Source organism: Crinia signifera, chromosome 4, assembly GCF_055691185.1.
Source record: "Crinia signifera chromosome 4, ASM5569118v1, whole genome shotgun sequence".
Taxonomy (NCBI): domain Eukaryota; kingdom Metazoa; phylum Chordata; class Amphibia; order Anura; family Myobatrachidae; genus Crinia; species Crinia signifera.
The window spans coordinates 51,293,396-51,312,873 of NC_139220.1; the positions used below are offsets into that span (position 1 = coordinate 51,293,396).

The following is a 19,478-nucleotide window of genomic DNA, read 5'->3' on the forward strand; positions in this document are numbered from 1 at the left end:
TGCCACCGCTACCAACGGTCACTCTGCCTCGCGGTGCATACGTCACGGACGGTCCAGCATACGTGACAACGTGACCGTTATCACTTTGAAAAAAAAAGTCGTGGTCCCGGCACGCTGGTAAAGTGGGCGTGGCGTTGCTGTGGTGGGCGTGGTCAAAAGCTAGAGGCGGCTTCCCGGTGGGCGTGGTCAGGTCTTGTGGTGACGCTGCTGCGCTGCGTAAGCCGATGGGCAACTGCTGCAAGCTAATGCGCGGAGGTGACGGGGTGAAGATTTTTCCGGCGTGGTGATGCCCAGGTTGTTAGAACTTATGGTGAGACAGGGTGGCGGGCGGTGAGTAGTGCAATGGCACGGTGTGAGTAGTATTCTGGTATGTTGGAGGGCGGTCCGGTGCCTAGTGTCACTGGGTGGGGGGAAGGGCAGTCCACTGTCATGATGCAGAATGGCACTGTGACAGGTAGTAACAATGTGGAGTGACAATGTTGGCGGGGGTCTCTGGATTAAATGGAATGTGGCAGGGTGGGTCAGGGCTGATTGACAGTGTGTGCAGGGGGGGGGTAAAGTGGGGGCTAAGTGAAGGGGGTGTCCTGGATCCATTGACATGTGGCAGAGTGGGTTGGGGCTGAGTGACAGGGGAGGGGGGAGGTGTCCTGAATCCTGTGACATGTAGTTGAGTGGGTCAGGGCTGAGTGGGGGTGGGGTTTCCTGGATCAGTGACATGTGGCAAAGTGGGTCAGGGCTGAGTGACAGTGGGGTGGGTGTCCTGGATCCATTAACATGTGGCAGAGTGGGTCAGGGCTTAGTGAAAGTGAGAGGGGTGTCCTTGATCCAGTGACGTGGGTCAGGGCTGGGTAACAGTGTAGTGTGAGGGTACTAGAAGTGTGTGAGACATAGCAGGATGGGCCAGACAGAGCTGGCCTTATCCAATATGATGCCCCCGCATGCCAATTTCCCAGCACACATGCGAATGGATGTTTAGCAAAAACATCCATTCGCAGCCTTGCGCACAGAGGTGAAATCATCCGATGGTGCAAACCATCGGAAGATTTCTACAGCGCTCGCTGATCTAAGACACCTCTCTGGTGTCTTAGATTTCACGTCAGCTGTTCGCCCCAGGTACCCACGTCACGGGCGCATTTCCATGGGATTGCCCATGAAACGCTGGGCGTTCCCATGGGCACGACCCCTCACTGGCGAATAGTACATTTGCCATACCCGCTCGCAACAATCGGCTGCACTTGCCTAGTATGCCTATGCCTAGGGCCAGCTCTACACACTTTAAACAGGAGGTGGGCACACAAAACTTCATCACAGGCAGCAGCTGGGATAACCTAGCACGTAACAGCTTATAGGACACCCCCCCCCCCCCCCCCCTGCATGCCAGTAGAGGCTTCAGAAGGATTAGCAGAGTGTATGGGGCTAATGCTTCAGGAACCAATCGCGATCTACCAGCGAAGCTCCACAATCGATCCGGTAGATCGCAATCAAAGTTCTGGCCACCCCAGACCAATGGCATAGGAGGCTGTAGTGATCACGAAAAACCCCCCAAAATAGTGGCTCACTTACAAAAATCGGTGTCAACCTACGGAATAAAGCCTCTTCGCTTCCCGCTAGCATGGCACATACAGAAGACTCATCCTGTCCCCACATGGCATTTACCCTGAGCAGATGGCCAGCTGAGACAATTTTATAGTACAATTCACATTACACCACACATTAGTACCACTTCTACACATTGTGCCAGCTCGAGCCACTTGGACACACTGCGCCAGGATTACGCACACCATAATGCCCATTACACATTATGCCACACACCGTTATGACCATTACACAACATGCCACATACTGTACCATACAGCATTGCAGCCTGAAACATATGTAGAAATAAATAAATCCACTTCAGACCGGTATACATATATATAATATTCCCGTAGACGACTGAATAAATAAAACGTTGCATCCCTGATTTCAGTGAGTGCTGCTTATTTCCTATATATATATATACGCACATATTATATTATATTTATACACACATACACACTGATGCCCTAGGCAATTGCCTAGTATGCCTAGGGTCGGCTTTGGGGCACGGCTGAATGTCAGTGTAGTGGGGGGGCTCGTGGATCGAGGGACATGTGGCATGGGGGGTCAGGCAGGGCTTGGTGGTACTGCAGCGTAGTTGGAAAAGGGATCCTGGACATTTGGCAGGGTTGGTCAGGACTGAGGGACAGTGTGGGGGGGGGGGGGTTCTGGATGCAGTGACAGGGAGGATCAGGGCTGAGTGACAGTGTGGTGGGGGGGTGTTCCTGGATTGAGTGAAATGTGGCCAGGGTGGGTCAGGCTGAGTGACAGTGTAGGGGGGGGTCTTGGATTGGGTGACATGGGGCAGGGCTGAGTGACAGTGTAGTGGGTGGTCCTGGATTCAGTTACACATGGCAGTTTGGGTCAGTGTAGTGGGGGCCATGTCTGAAATAATAGTGACTGACACTTGCTGCTATATATGGCGTATGACAGTTTGGTTATACTTCTATTACTTAGTAACTTCTGGGTATGGGTAAAAAATGGACTGGACAAGACCTTGGAATGCCGGACCAGACATCAAACTCTGCATTCCAGAGCTGGTAGCGTCCGGTCAGGGGGGTGTCCTGTCCGGGGGGGGTGTGGGGGGGAGTGACAGCTGTCACCAGGGAGAGGAGGGGGGAGAGAATAAAGCCTCCCTGTATGGTTCGGGCATGTAGCAAAACCCGGAACGGTCTGGACCAAACAGGGAGGCTGTAATCTCCCCTTCCCCATGTCCCTGGTGAAAGCTATCACAGGAAGCCCCCAGACAAGGGGACCACGGGATGCGGCGGTCAGAATACAGATGAGAGATGACGGCATCCCTATCCAAGGAATCCTGACAGAGGTTAGGTAAGTATACTTCTAAGTGCCTAACACTCCTTTCCTCAGCCTACCCCCCCTTCCTTCAGCCTAAAGCTATACCACCCAGCATACAGTACTTACAATCGGGATGCTGGCAATGGATAGTTTATGAAGTTCTTGTAGGGAGACCATTAGCGGTGCGAAGAAAGCCACTCTTTTTTGAAATACACATCACTGGACCTATGCTGATAATGATAGGTGAGCCAGGTGGTTTATTAGCTGTTTTTGCACTTTTGAGAGCACTTACAGTAAAAGTAGGCTTGTTCGCGTTGTTTCGCTGTAAGGAAAGATGATTGGGTGAAATGTTGTCTCATTAATTACATTGGTGATGATGGGCTTGAATTCCATGTTTAATCATATGACAGTTTTGTATATGTATCAGTGCATTGCAACTGAGAGAGAACATCTTCCATGTATTCATCATTGTAGTATTGAAGGACAATACCCCTTTATCTGCTTATTGGATGGCAATGAATTGAAGATTGGCGAGGCTGTGCGGAGCCTTCAGCTCTTGCAGTAGATGACAAAATACAACTAAGGTGAAAGTTGTATATCACATGGCATTTTGCTATGGGCAACAATCGGATACTATATATTATCTTCTAGAAGGTCCTAAATAAGTAAGTAGATTCTGATTGGTTGCCAATAGCAACATCCCATGTGATATACAACTCTCATCTTAGTAACTTTACTGTGTTATTTTAAAAAAAAATCAAAGCTCTAAAATAAAATGGGGAGACATATCTAAATAAGTATAAAGGCCCTGATTCTGGTTGGCTCTCTAAGCTGCCAAGACTGCCACCCCCTCCATCTCTGATTTCCCTCGCTACTATGCGAGGGGATGTGTAATGAAACACATTGCCGCGCATTCCTCTGCTGCAGGACAATTCATTCAATGGTCGCCAACCATCGAATGATTTCTCCTGGCTTCGCAAATAGGGGTCAGTGAGAACTGACTTTTATTTGCGAGCGCCAGGACAAAGACGGGGCGAGCGGCCTGCGGTGCCAGCGGGTGTCCTGTGACGCCAGCCAGCCACCCCCGGCAGACATAGGCCCATCCGCGCACCCATGTGAAGGCCCAGCGTTTTGATGGGGATAATCATAAAATGCTGGACTCTCCTAAGGGCGAGCCCCGTCCCTCCATCCTGCAAGACAATGGCCCGGCGAGTGTGTATGCGCAAGTCCCCGAATTTGACCTGATTCAAATGATTCAGAATGAGGGCCCAAGTGACTGGTTCTGAGTTGCATGAAACTGTAATGTTCAAGAAATTTAAAGTCTTTTTGTGCACGTGGGCAGAAGGGCATAAACACTTGTACATAGAAAGCATTGTACATTGTTTGTACGCACAGAGGCACAGTAGCGGTTGAGATGCACAGAGGCACAGTAGCGGTTGAGATGCACAGAGGCTCAGTAGCTATTGAGTTACACAGAGGCACAGTAGCGTTTGAGTTACACAGAGGCACAGTAGCGTTTAAGGCGCACAGTGGTTTAAATGTATTGGGCGTTTCTGGAAGGTGACTGTACAGACACACAGAGATGCACTGTCTTATGGACGTGTTATGGAAGTCTTGCAGGCGTGTCGCCAAACTGCGAATTCAGAGGATTAAGCACTCACATCGGAGGCCATACTCTGATAGTGGTTCTGCACCTAGTATAGAGCTGGTGCAACTGAAATTTTTCATGGCTATCTAACAACAAATTGAAATGATTGGATTCAATACGCCTCAGAGCAACAGAGTCCATGTGAGCTTCCCACCAAGTCCACTGTGCCCAAAGCAACCAAACATATTCTGTAACTTTTGTAGTAGTTTAGAACATACAATATTTGGGTTGGTGGCTATAGGTAACATCACCTCTTAGTGCTCATCAGTTGAAATAATAATCTCTGAAGATGTTTTATAGTAAAAAATAAAAATGTTAAAATACAATGTGATGGTCCCATGCAGTGGCGGCTCGTACATTTTGGGCAGCTGCCTCTGGCCGCAGACCCCACGGGAGTACCTAGATGCAGGGCCCCCCCCGGAACAGCCTCTTCTCCCGGTCCCTGCAGAGTTCCCAGCACTTGTGCTATGATGATAGGCGCTGGGACTGGTGCATGCACAGTACAAACCTCTGTACTACGCATCGGCCAGCTTCTATTGGCTGCTTCGGCAACAGCCCATATAAGGGGAATCATGGTCCCGGCGCTTGTATAATACCGATGACAGGCACCAGAACCAGCACATATGCAGTATCGATGCATGCACAATCTTGGATTTCGCTCAGCAGCCCTCAGAAAGGAATCCTGGAGGGAGAAGACACCTCCCAATGGGACTGCCTTGGTGACTGGCAGGTCGGACTTCCAATATGAAGTCACTGTCAGTCACGGTGAAGCCAGTGCTGTAGTGGATTTTACCTGGGGGGGGGGGGGGGGGCTGCAGCGATAGGTAAAAACCACCACTGGTCCCATTCTTTTTTAGAATACCTGGGGCCGTGAAACAGGGCATAACAAGGCATACTACTGTATATTATCAATGCAAAAGTTTTTTTTTTTCTTCATACCACTTCCATTATACAGAATACACTTGTTCCCTCTATTCTCTGCATACCTCATTAAAGCTCTGTCAACACAAGATTCAGCATTGGTCTCATGAAACCATGAATGCAGACCCCCTTCTCCCCACCTACAGCGAGCTGTTATAAATGTTTGGTTGTTCTACTTGAATGTTCCAAAAATATTGCTGCAGTTGTAGACTTATAATAGGCATTCTCTATGCACCAATTAAATGCACAGAACTTACTGACTGTACACAAACCAGCACAGGTGTCTGTTGATGATTACTCATCTTTGTATTTTATTTTCTACAGACGCAGGCTCTGTATATTGATGACTGTGTGTCCCATTGTCCGGGAGGTGTCATAAAAAGTAATTTCAGCGCACAAAGTAAGTGAATGTTACAAAATGTAATATAGCTACCTAGTTCTTCCAGCTGCTACTCCCAAGAGCCTCCTTATTATGAAAAGGCAAAAAAACGTAGGTCTAGACATGGCAGAAATGTAATTAATGAGAAAGAGGGCTGCAGGGAATTTTGTCCCCGCGGAATAGACAGTGCAAAAATGGAACATCCTGACTCCTGATTTTTTTGCGGGCGACCTACTCTCATATTTTCATTTTTCTAACTTGCTCTACAAAGAATTACATTTTCTCGTTTTAAAACTGTGGATACAGTGTTTGGATGATGGAGTTACCAGAACTCTGCTGTTTTAGAAATTCTAAATGAGTATTTATTATTAGCAGGACTTGCCAGTGTCTAAAAGGATGATATAATCACACAGCAATGTTGATCCTGGGTTACGTTATTATTTGAATATAGAAAAAGAACACATGTCTATTGTGTGTGAACTTTGCAGACTGGGTAAAAAGCCTAGCATGTTCCAAAATTTGGGAAGCTTTCCTGAAGATTTAAGTTTTCAGGGAATGGTGTAAGGTTTAGGGCAGTAATTTTCAACCTTTTTACCTTGCGGCACACTAAATAAGATTTTAAAATTGCCAAGGCACACCGTGAGATCCCCACAGGGCAAAACACATTGGCCCCCACAGGAAAATACCAAACCTATTGGCCCCCATATAAAAAACAATCACACTGGTCCCCACAGGTAACACAAATAAAATACATTGGCCCTTTAAATGAAAAGAAGAGACCAGTAAATAACACTTGAACTGGTGGAGGCTGTAAACTGGATTGGGCATCTCTAGATCTGGAGGCACACTTGAGAACAGCTCAAGGCACACTAGTGTGCCACCGCACAGTGGTTGAAAAACACTGGTTTAGGGGCTACAGGAAATTCTTGCTGTGCCCGGGTGGCAGTCTAAATCCAGAGTGGGTGCAGTCGTCCTAAAAAATACTTTCTCAAATGCAGGTCCCACTTCCCTATTAAGGTTTTTCTTGCATGACTTATATACCATCATCTCCTCACTGCTAGCAATGGCACCAAACCTTTGAGTTCAGATATCCAGCTGTTGATTGGGGTCTTATGACTGCTGATGCAGCAATGGCTATAAAACTTGTTCTGCAATGTTTATTAATGTAATACATGTTCTCTTTTTTTGTGTTCATACTGTTCTTGTATATGGCACTGCTCTCAGACTCCTGCAAACTAGCCTATGGGAGTCTGGGGGCGGGCTTATAGAGGAAGACGAAGCCAAATGCGGAGTCCTGAGTGTAGCAGTGGCAGTGAAACGAACAGTGCTGCCAATACCCAGGGTAAGGCAGCCAGGAGATATATTACAGTACATGCACCATTAAATATATGTAATGAGCAATGTTTTGTGCGCCTCGCTAAGATTTGCCCACTGCCCACCTTCTCTGTTATCATGCTAGGCGCCAGGCAAGAGCAATGATTATACATCATACACAAAGTGGAATGCTAGGAAGAACTTGCTAGTTCAGGATTATGGAAGTGTTGGCAAGTGATGTTGTGGGAGCAGGTGGCAGTCAGAGAAAGATAAGGAGATGGTCAGAAGATAGGATGAGATGGTGCTTCTGCAGTGAGCGGAAGAGATCTATGTTGTTGCTCAGCATCTGAAGAGTTAAACTGCTACCTGGGATCCTGAGTCAAGATGTGACTGAGACCTCTGCCAGTACTGTGTATAAAACATATGCCAAGGGCATGAGGGGGTGGGTCAGCTACTAATGGCATAATAACAGGTACCTATGTTGCTACTTTAGGTTGTAAGCTCTAACGAGCAGGGCCCTCTCTCCTTATGTGCTTCTGTAAAGGCCCCCATACACTGGGTCCGACTTGTCCTTAGGACAAGTTGGACCAGTTTGCCCTTGAAGGAAGCCCGGCAGCTCCCCAGGAGGCTGCTTACAGTTTGGCACTTGATGTACCAAATTATACATGCAATAAATTGCATGCGATTTATTGCATGTATATCCCCGGGGAGCTGGTAGCTGCGGGAAGGGGGTCCATGGGGCGGGCAGCGGGGTCCATGCAGTGCTGGGCGTTAAGTCAGTGTGTCTGTGCGGCGAATGGGAACTGAGTAGCGATATTCACCGGGTGGCGCCACCAGAAGCGCTGCTGAATTTGAAAACACTGACCAGACGCTGTTTGGCTGAGATTCAGCCAATCAGCGTCCAGCCAGTGTTTTTGAATTCAGCAGCGCTTCCCGTGCCGCCGCCCGGCGAATAGCGCGACTCAGTTACCTTCCACTGCACGGACTCGCTGACCAGCACCACAGGTACCCCACTGCCCGCCCCACGCCGCTTTCCAACCGCTGCTGCCTGGACCCGTCCACCGCCACCAGCTGGCCAGAACCCGCAGCCCATTCGCGTGCTGCATGGGAAGGAGGTCCTAGGACGGGTTAGCAGGTCCGACCACCTGCTCGGTTCCGATGCACACGGGACCACGCATTGGACATCAAACCGAGCCAATCTCACGGCCGGATTTGTCACAATCGGCCAAAATCGGCTTGGTGTATGGGCGCCTTAAGAATACTGTTAAAATAGCGTTAGTGTCCACTACTGCAACTGTTTTTATTTACCATGTACTTGTCCTAATTTGTATTTTTACTGTCAATCACTGTTTTCTTGTATTTTTGCTCATCTTAAGTCAGGTGCTGCGGAACCCTTGTGGTACCATATAAAAAAAGCAAAACAATAATAATAATAATAATAATAATAATAATAAAAGGGGCATGAATGGCGGGGGCGTGGCTTGGCCGAGCATGTGAGAGGTAGCAGACTCTCTGAGCTCCCCGTCCATCCGTCGGAAAAATCCTTATTCCTGTAACAAAATCTGCAACAGCACCTGCCTATAGCCTGCCTTAACCTCCCCTGCTGCCAGCCGTCCGTGTACGGGCTGATTCACCCACGTACCTGCCCCTGGACCGCTGCGGAGACCTGGGCACGATCCGGGACTGGAGAGGACCCGCCGCCATCTTGGGGACCTGAGAGCGTGGGCTGGCTGGCTTGTGCGGCTCCCGTACGGTCCGGCCGTCACCCGACCCCCCACTGCAGCAGCACCCGGCACGGAAGGTGAGCTCCGTTGCGCGGCGCCGAGCAGGACTCCGGCACCCGTCCCCCCGCTCACGTGTGACTGGAGCGGCTGGCTGGACGCGGGGCACACGCGCCTTCCACCCGATCATCCAGCGGGAGGCAGCGATCCCCCACAGGCTGTGATCGCCTGCCTGCACGCCGCGCACGGGACCCCTGGACCAGATAGCGGGGTGAGCGCGCTGGCTGCTGAGCCTGCTGCCAGCCTCTCCCTCCTGCCTCAGGCCTCCATTTCATAAAAACCTGGCTGCTGGGCCTGCTGCCAGCCTCTCCCTCCTGCCTCAGACCTCCATTTCATAAAAACCTGGCTGCTGAGCCTGCTGCCAGCCTCTCCCTCCTGCCTCCATTTCATAAAAACCTGGCTGCTGGGCCTGCTGCCAGCCTCTCCCTCCTGCCTCAGGCCTCCATTTCATAAAACCAGCACACTTTATCCTGACTGTACTGCCCACATAAGGGCTCTCCCTGCAGGTGCCCCGCGGCCAGCTCACAGACCCAGAACGTCCCCCCCCCCCCTCAGCATATCAGCATCTCCTTGTAGCCTGGAACTCTCTGAAGCTACTCCTAAGCTGGTCTCCCTGTCCTTGGTCCCTCCTGCAACTCACACCAGGCCCAGGATTTGCCCTGGTAAAGGACAAGGCCTTTCAACATGGGGAAAACGAATGCAGCATCTGCTGCAGCTAAGCTGGAGAGGTTTGCACGCGGATCCCAGCCTTCATCTTCCACGCAGTCCTCCCAGACCTCTCCCTCCCCTTCGCCCCCTCAGTCAGAGGTCGACGCACCTGACGCTGAAAGCTCAATTCAGTCTACTCAACAGATCCTCTTAGCTATAACGGCGTCCGAACAGAGAGTCACTGGTGAGATCGGCCAGGTGCGATCAGATATTTCCCTGCTCCGGCACGATATGCAAAAAATAAGAGAGAGGGTGGGAGAGGCGGAACACCGTATATCCGACCTGGAGGACACAACTAATCCTCTTAAGTCCGCAGTTGCCGACCTTACCACCCAGATGTCAGAGGTCAAATCTAAATTGTCAGATATGGAGGGACGCCTGCGCCGGAACAACGTCCGTTTTGTTGGCCTTCCTGAGCGGGCAGAGGGATCCTCCCCAGAGAAGTTTCTGGAGGGATGGCTTCTAAACCTGTTTCCTGGTGGTGAATTCAGCCAGCACTTTGCTGTGGAAAGGGCCCATCGCATCCCTGCTAGGGCTCCCCCGCCGGGTGCCCCCCCACGTACATTTATCGCCCGCTTTCTCCACTATAGGGACAGAGACGCTGTCCTCCGCCTGGCCCGTCTACAGGGCCCTTTGAAGTGTGACAACCAAGTTGTGGCAGCATATCCAGATTTTGCAGCGGACGTTCAAAAAACTCGAGCCCAATTTCTCCAGATCAAAAGAAAACTTCGGGAGCAGCAAATCCAGTATTCAATGCTCTTTCCGGCACGGCTGAGGGTGGTGTTTGACGGCAACTCCCACTTCTTCAACACCCCTCGGGAGGCTGAACAATGGCTAGATCGCAGGCCGCGGGGCCCACCCTGATACTACCCACGTGAGCATGATGGTTCTGCTGTTGCATCCAGTGGGATATTTGGCCCTTTGGCAAAATGTTATTTCTCTTGTTTATTTCCCTTAGGTCCGGGGGTAATCCATGCGTTTTTTTTTTTTTTTTTTGTTTTTTTTTTTCAGGTTGTAGTGCATATGTACCATTTGTTCTGCAGGAAATGTGTTTTTTTTTGAATGGAGCTCAATGCTGGGAAATAGTTATCTGTCTATAGGTGATTACTGGTCTATACTTCTAGGTATATAAGGTTTAGCTATAGTTGGGTAACCCCTTCTTTCTTTTGTTTGGTTGTTCGGGATCCAAAGTATATCTAATGTTAGATAGGTATACCGGGTGGGGGGTAATGTTGCGGGTTTTTCTTTTTTATTCTCTATTTATGTTTTTGTTCAGGGTAAATCTGGTACTGACTGTGTTTTTAGACAGGAACGACTATATTATAAAGTGCGAACTTACCTACTGTACTAGCGTAGAGTCAATTCCCCGCTGGCTGCCGCTCCCGGTTCCCACCTCAACAGGGAACAGATTTCATGTCCCCATGTGTGTCCTCCTTCCTTATGTTATCTCCTCTCTCGCATCTGATCTACCTCTATCCATCTCTACGCCCCTCTCTATCGGCTCCAACTATGGCTCATACCCATAATCTAGCGGGGCTCCGCATACTCGGCTGGAATGTCCGTGGTCTAAATGACCGTGTTAAGCGCTCCCTGGTCCTTGCAGAGATTAAAAAGAATAGGGCGGATATAGCATGTCTTTCAGAGACTCACCTGGTTGGCACAAGAACTATGTCACTTAAGAAACCTTGGGTGGGCCACATGTTCCATTCCACCTTTTCTAACAACGCTAGGGGAGTGGCGATTCTAATTAAAAAAACCATAGGCTTTCACCTCACGCATCACCAAATAGATCAACACGGCAGATATGTTTTTCTGAGGGCTCACGTTAATCACGTTCTCCTCAACATACTTGCCATCTACGTTCCCCCCCCATATAGCAACGACGTACTTAGAAGGGCAGTATCCTTCCTGGCTTCCTTCCCGTCTGTACCGACTGTCTGTATTGGGGACTTCAATAATATTTTAGATAATACCCTGGACAGATGGACGGGCGCAACTAATCCCACCCCCTCACCTATTCCCTCTCCCACTCCATTTGCTAAACTGATTAACGAACTTAACTTAATAGACATTTGGCGACTTAGACATCCACATCAGAAGCAGTTCTCCTGCTACTCTGCTGGCCATCGCTCTTTCTCCAGAATAGATCTTACGCTGATCTCTCCAGACCTTATACACAAAACTAATCTAGTTGACTATTTACAGAGAGGGATATCGGACCATTCCCCCATGGTGATAGTTTTGGACCTGATGCCCTCCAGGGGTGCCAGTACTTGGAAGCTAAACCCCTTCTGGCTCACCTTGATGGCTGACAGTGATGCGCTGCTCGGAGAGTGGTCAGATTTTCAGAAACACAATGCTTCATGCACAGACCCCCACATCCGCCACGACACGTTCAAGACTGTTATCAGGGGTTCCCTTATAAAACGCATAGCTAACATTAAAAAAGCCAGCAGGGAGGAGGAGTCAAGATTAGAACTTGAGTGCTCCCAACACGAGGCCACATACTTGGGCTCAGGTCTGTTGGAGGATAGGGTGAGATGGGATGGAGCACGTAGGCTCTGGACGGATTACCTCCTTGACAAGTCTAGGCGTGGGCTCCTCTTCTCTGCACATGCTAGATATGCCCAGTCAGATGCGGGGGGCGGCTATTTGGCGTATCTGGCACGCGACGAAAGATCAACTAACTCTATCCAAAAGATATGTGACTCTGGGGGAGTGGAATACCATACCACCCCTGATATTGCTCAGACCTTTTTATCATTCTATTCATCGTTGTACACGTCCCGGGCGACTTACACCTCTGGCCAACTGGAACAGTATCTATCAAAGATAAACATACCCACTCTCTCCCGACAGTCTATTGACCTCTTGGAAGCAGATATCACAACTTTAGAGATCGAGACCGCAATTGCCTCCTTCCCTAACAAAAAAGCCCCCGGTAGTGATGGCATACCGATTGAGGTGTATAAAAAGCATAAAGATTACTTTGTCCCTTATTTACTCCAGCTCTACACTGACCTCAGAAGGGTTGGGGGCCTCCCCCCCTCCATGTCAGAGGCAGTTATAGTTGTAATTCCAAAGCCTGGAAAGGACCCCTCCCTCCCAGACTCGTATCGCCCCATCTCACTCCTCTCAACTGATGTTAAAATACTAGCGAAAATCCTTGCTACTAGACTGAATGCAGTGGTCACTTCCGTTATACACGAGGACCAGTCGGGCTTTATGCCTGGCCGCTCCACCACCCGTAACCTCAGGCGACTCTTCTGCCATCTACAGCGAGATACAAACTGTGGGTCGGGGGCAGTGGTGGTGTCGCTTGACGCCGCCAAGGCCTTCGACTCCGTGGAATGGAGCTACATATGGGAGGTCCTACGCTCCTTCGCTTTTGGCCCTAACTTTATCAGTTGGATACGGTTATTATACTCCTCCCCGATGGCCCGTATATCGGTCAACGGCTATGTGACCAATGCATTCCCACTCGGCAGAGGGACTAGACAGGGGTGCCCCCTCTCCCCTGCCCTATTCGCCCTGGCGATAGAGCCCTTGGCTATTGTTCTCCGCACCACCCCGGCTGTCCGCGGTGTCTCTCTCGGTAACAGGGAGGATGTCGTCGCTCTTTATGCTGACGACACTCTCCTTTTCCTTAACGACGCCGGAGCTTCCCTTGGGGCGGTCCTGCGAATTGTTGAGAGATTTGGCTCATTCTCTGGCCTTCTCATAAACTGGGGTAAATCAAGCATTATGCCTCTCTCAGGGGTGATCCCGAGTGAATTGATACCCTCCTCCCCTCTACAATGGGTCCTCAAATTTAAATACTTGGGAGTATGGATAACCCCTAAAGTGACTGAGTTTGTACCACTTAACATAGACATCATCACTACTCAGTTTAAGGGGAGGGTTCGCCAATGGAAGAAACTTCCTCTTATTGTCATGGGCCGCGTCAACTTAATAAAAATGACGGTACTTCCCAAGTACCTGTATCTACTCCAGCACTCCCCAGTATACATCCCTAAGCATGTCTTTATGGCCATAAATAGCTTAATATCATCCTTTATCTGGGGGAACAGGCCGCCTAGAATAGCCCTTAGGACACTGGTCAGGCCCAGAGTTGATGGGGGACTGGGTCTTCCCAACCTCCAAGCCTACTATCTAGCAGCCCAACTGATGCACCTATCAGATTGGATCTTGGGACGCTGCGGTTCCACCTTTGAGTGCTCCTATGCCGAGTGTGTGGGGTCCCGCCTTTCCCCTATTCAATTTCTCCTCTCCTTCCCTTTCAGCCCTACTCTTTCTCCTCTCTTCAGACAGGCGCTGCTGGTGTGGCGTCAAACCCATAAAGTATGGAATTGGAAGGGCATGGACTCGGAGACCCCCCTATGGTACAATAAGACATTCCCAGAGTTTAGGCAGCTATCCAGGGAAGGTTTTTGGGCTAGTGTGGGTCTTACATCAGTCTCCCAGCTATTCTTGGCTGGGTCCCTTAAGTCATTCCAGCAGTTGGCAGAGGAGCTTCAGCTGTCAAACAGGCTCTTCTACCGATTTCTACAACTCCGGCACGCAGCCCGGGCTCAATTCCCTAGCTCCCCTCCCTCTACTTCCGACTCTCCGATTAAAATATTACTCCAAAATCTAAACGCGAAGGGTCAGATATCTACTATATATAATAGTCTTAGCAGACAGATAGATATTGATAGTCTGGACTCCCTCAGGGAGAAATGGGAACCTAACATTGGAACCCTAGATGCAGAGCAGTGGAGTCAGATTCTGGAATCAGTCAAGTACACCACCCCATGTCTTAAATACCAGCAGATCTCTTTCTATATTCTGCATAGAGCCTATCGCTCTCCAGTCTCCATGCACAGAGCGGGACTCAGACCAGATGACAATTGCCCCAGATGCGCCTCACCTAACGCAGACTTCTGGCACATGCTTTGGCTTTGTCCACAGGTGTATAGCTTTTGGGAGGCCGTTTGGATTGATATAACAACTACTGAACCATTAGTCCCTCCCATTGCTCCTAAATACTGTATGTTTGCTCTTGACCTAGAGGAATCACTTTCACCCTCAATCTATAAATATGTCCTATGCTTAACAACTCTGGCCAAGGTCCTCATTGCCAGGAAATGGTTTGACCCTACATTCCCAAATATATACAACTGGAGGGCTCTCGTGAATGAGGTATCGGGGCATGAGAGATTCACCTTTAATGCCAGGGGTTCACTCACCCCCTACTATAACAAATGGAGCAGATGGACCTCCTCCAGATTTGCCACAGCTGTCGACATCAGCCCCAACATCCCTAATCCTTGACTCCAGCTATGGGGGAGCCTATATCTATATATATTTATGTTTATATGTATAAATGCAAGTGTACTTACCTCTGTTTGTCGCGATACATGTAGATTATCCGCATCTAATTAATAGACTGGGCCTCACCACCACAATAGGGTCGTTCCTAGACACTAACGCTATATGTCTTCGTCTCAGACAGTACCATGAACTGAACTAAGTCCATTATTGTCTCAATTTCATGTTTTTCTTTTTTTATTTTTTTTTTTTTTCAGGGGGATGGGGGGTGGGTGTAGTGTTAAGTTAGCTAGTTAAGTTTATGTTAAAATGAAAATTTCTATATGTGTGCTGTTTTTTTTCTGTATAAAGCATAAATGTGTACACACTTATACCCAGATATATCCGGTCCCCAAGGACTGCCAGAGACTTTACCAACTTATGTACGAGAATGTTTTTTTTTATCTTTATTATTTCTCTGCCTTGAAAAACACTTGCAATCACTGTATACATGGTGTGAGGTCGCTGTACATGTCTTGTGCTTTCTAACATTCTGTACAATAAAAATTACTCAATTAAAAAAGGGGCATGAATGGCCTCTGCCATATGTAAGTGCATAAAGAGGATTTATCTGTCATATGTATGGAGGGGCTCTATCTGACATGTGTAAGGCCATGAAGTCTCCCTGGCAGATGTAAGGGCATGAGGGGCAGTGGACATAAGGGGGCTCTGTCATATGTTGTGACATGAAGGGGACTCATGCCATATAAAGGTGCTATGGTGCTTTATCTGGTGCAGAGGGGACAGTACCCCCTCTAATACTGCATCTTGCCTAAGCACCAAATTGTTCAGGGCCAACTCTGCTAATGCTGAAGCTTAGATTATTATTATCATCCTTTATTTCTATGGTGTTACAAGGGATTTGCAGTGCGTAATTACAGAGTACATAATGAATAAGCACAACAGTGACTTACAGTTGAATACAACAGAGGACGAGTACAGGAACCGTACACATAGCCGCATCAGCAGAGGACACTGGGAAATATCAGCATGGCAGAACACCATAGGACTTGGTGCCATCAAAGATGGTTTAAATATAATAAGGAAAAGCACATTAGGGAAGAGGGCCCTGCTTATGAGATCAGGCACCTCACATACCTGGGATGTGACAGACACGCACATGTGTGAATGCGTTATATGCATCATTATTACAGTATTCTCTGCAGCTTTGCATATGTGCCAGCTTGTAAATGACCATGTGTATGTAGATAAGAAATCAGGGCCTACACACTTGTGCCATCACTCGCTGTGGAATTTGCAAAGGCAAGTACTCCTCCTTATGAGAATTACATGTTATTAAAACCATTTGTTATAATACAGTCTTATGAAACAAGTTCTTAATATACATTGAGATTCTATATTACTATACATAGGGCAGAATGAAAATGAAGACAAATGAGTGGGCACAGGAGGGCACAATCACCGTACAAAGCACCTAAAAGAGTCATTTACAAACTGCCTGATATCTGGTGGTGCAGCACATATGTGTGCAAAGCAGTGTATTTATCCCTCGTGCACATACATGCACATAGTGTATTTATCCCTCGTGCACATAGTGTATTTATCCCTCGTGCACATAGTGTATTTATCCCTCGTGCACATACATGCACATAGTGTATTTATCCCTCGTGCACATAGTGTATTTATCCCTCGTGTACATAGTGTATTTATCCCTCGTGCACATACATGCACATAGTGTATTTATCCCTCGTACACATAGTGTATTTATCCCTCGTGCACATAGTGTATTTATCCCTTGTGCACATAGTGTATTTATCCCTCGTGCACATACATGCACATAGTGTATTTATCCCTCGTGCACAGAGTGTATTTATCCCTTGTGCACATACATGCACATAGTGTATTTATCCCTCGTGCACAGAGTGTATTTATCCCTCGTGCACAGAGTGTATTTATCCCTCGTGCACATAGTGTATTTATCCCTCGTGCACATAGTGTATTTATCCCTCGTGCACATAGTGTATTTATCCCTCGTGCACATACATCCACATAGTGTATTTATCCCTCGTGCACAGAGTGTATTTATCCCTCGTGCACAGAGTGTATTTATCCCTCGTGCACATAGTGTATTTATCCCTTGTGCACATACATGCACATAGTGTATTTATCCCTCGTGCACAGAGTGTATTTATCCCTCGTGCACAGAGTGTATTTATCCCTCGTGCACATAGTGTATTTATCCCTCGTGCACATAGTGTATTTATCCCTCGTGCACATAGTGTATTTATCCCTCGTGCACATACATCCACATAGTGTATTTATCCCTCGTGCACAGAGTGTATTTATCCCTCGTGCACATACATCCACATAGTGTATTTATCCCTCGTGCACAGAGTGTATTTATCCCTCGTGCACAGAGTGTATTTATCCCTCGTGCACAGAGTGTATTTATCCCTTGTGCACATAGTGTATTTATCCCTCGTGCACAGAGTGTATTTATCCCTCGTGCACAGAGTGTATTTATCCCTCGTGCACAGAGTGTATTTATCCCTCGTGCACAGAGTGTATTTATCCCTCGTGCACAGAGTGTATTTATCCCTCGTGCACATAGTGTATTTATCCCTCGTGCACATAGTGTATTTATCCCTTGTGCACATAGTGTATTTATCCCTCGTGCACTTACAGTACATGCACATAGTGTATTTATCCCTCGTGCACTTACAGTACATGCACATAGTGTATTTATCCCTCGTGCACATACATGCTCATAGTGTATTTATCCCTCGTGCACATACATGCACATAGTGTATTTATCCCTCATGCACATACATGCACATAGTGTATTTATCCCTCGTGCACATACATGCTCATAGTGTATTTATCCCTCGTGCACATACATGCACATAGTGTATTTATCCCTCGTGCACATACATGCACATAGTGTATGTATCCCTCATGCACATACATGCACATAGTGTATTTATCCCTCGTGCACATACATGCTCATAGTGTATTTATCCCTCGTGCACATACATGCTCATAGTGTATTTATCCCTCGTGCACATACATGCACATAGTGTATTTATCCCTCGTGCACATACATGCACATAGTGTATGTATCCCTCATGCACATACATGCACATAGTGTATTTATCCGTCGTGCACATACATGCTCATAGTGTATTTATCCCTCGTGCACATACATGCACATAGTGTATTTATCCCTCGTGCACATACATGCACATAGTGTATTTATCCCTCGTGCACATACATGCACATAGTGTATTTATCCCTCGTGCACATAGTGTATTTATCCCTCGTGCACATAGTGTATTTATCCCTCGTGCACATACATGCACATAGTGTATTTATCCCTTGTGCACATAGTGTATTTATCCCTCGTGCACATACATACACATAGTGTATTTATCCCTCGTGCACATAGTGTATTTATCCCTCGTGCACATACATACACATAGTGTATTTATCCCTTGTGCACATAGTGTATTTATCCCTCGTGCACATACATGCTCATAGTGTATTTATCCCTCGTGCACATACATACATATAGTGTATTTATCCCTCGTGCACTTACATGCACATAGTGTATTTATCCCTCGTGCACATAGTGTATTTATCCCTCGTGCACTTACAGTACATGCACATAGTGTATTTATCCCTCGTGCACATACATGCACATAGTGTATTTATCCCTCGTGCACATACATGCTCATAGTGTATTTATCCCTCGTGCACATACATACACATAGTGTATTTATCCCTCGTGCACTTACATGCACATAGTGTATTTATCCCTTGTGCACATACATGCACATAGTGTATTTATCCCTCGTGCACATACATGCTCATAGTGTATTTATCCCTCGTGCACATACATACACATACTGTAGTGTATTTATCCCTCGTGCACTTACATGCACATAGTGTATTTATCCCTTGTGCACATACATGCTCATAGTGTATTTATCCCTCGTGCACATACATGCACATAGTGTATTTATCCCTCGTGCACATACATGCACATAGTGTATTTATCCCTCGTGCACATAGTGTATTTATCCCTCGTGCACTTACAGTACATGCACATAGTGTATTTATCCCTCGTGCACATACATGCACATAGTGTATTTATCCGTCGTGCACATACATACACATAGTGTATTTATCCCTCGTGCACATACATGCACATAGTGTATTTATCCCTCGTGCACATACATGCACATAGTGTATTTATCCCTCGTGCATAGTGTATTTATCCCTCGTGCACTTACAGTACATGCACATAGTGTATTTATCCCTCGTGCACATACATGCACATAGTGTATTTATCCCTCATGCACATACATGCTCATAGTGTATTTATCCCTCGTGCACATACATACACATAGTGTATTTATCCCTCGTGAACTTACATGCACATAGTGTATTTATCCCTTGTGCACATACATGCTCATAGTGTATTTATCCCTCGTGCACATACATGCACATAGTGTATTTATCCCTCATGCACATACATACACAT

The 19,478-nt window shown here is 47.5% G+C and overlaps 1 long non-coding RNA gene across 1 annotated transcript in view; it reads left to right on the forward strand.

Annotated features, from left to right (window-relative positions):
• The first annotated feature begins 198 nt into the window (after window positions 1-198).
• The window catches only part of LOC146072314 (uncharacterized), a 27,894-nt gene continuing 8,614 nt past the window's right edge, over window positions 199-19,478 (forward strand). Inside the window, exons 1-2 of the long non-coding RNA XR_014473052.1 lie at window positions 199-310; window positions 5,768-5,843. This is a non-coding gene — a long non-coding RNA (uncharacterized LOC146072314). The remainder of the gene's footprint in view (window positions 311-5,767; window positions 5,844-19,478) is intronic.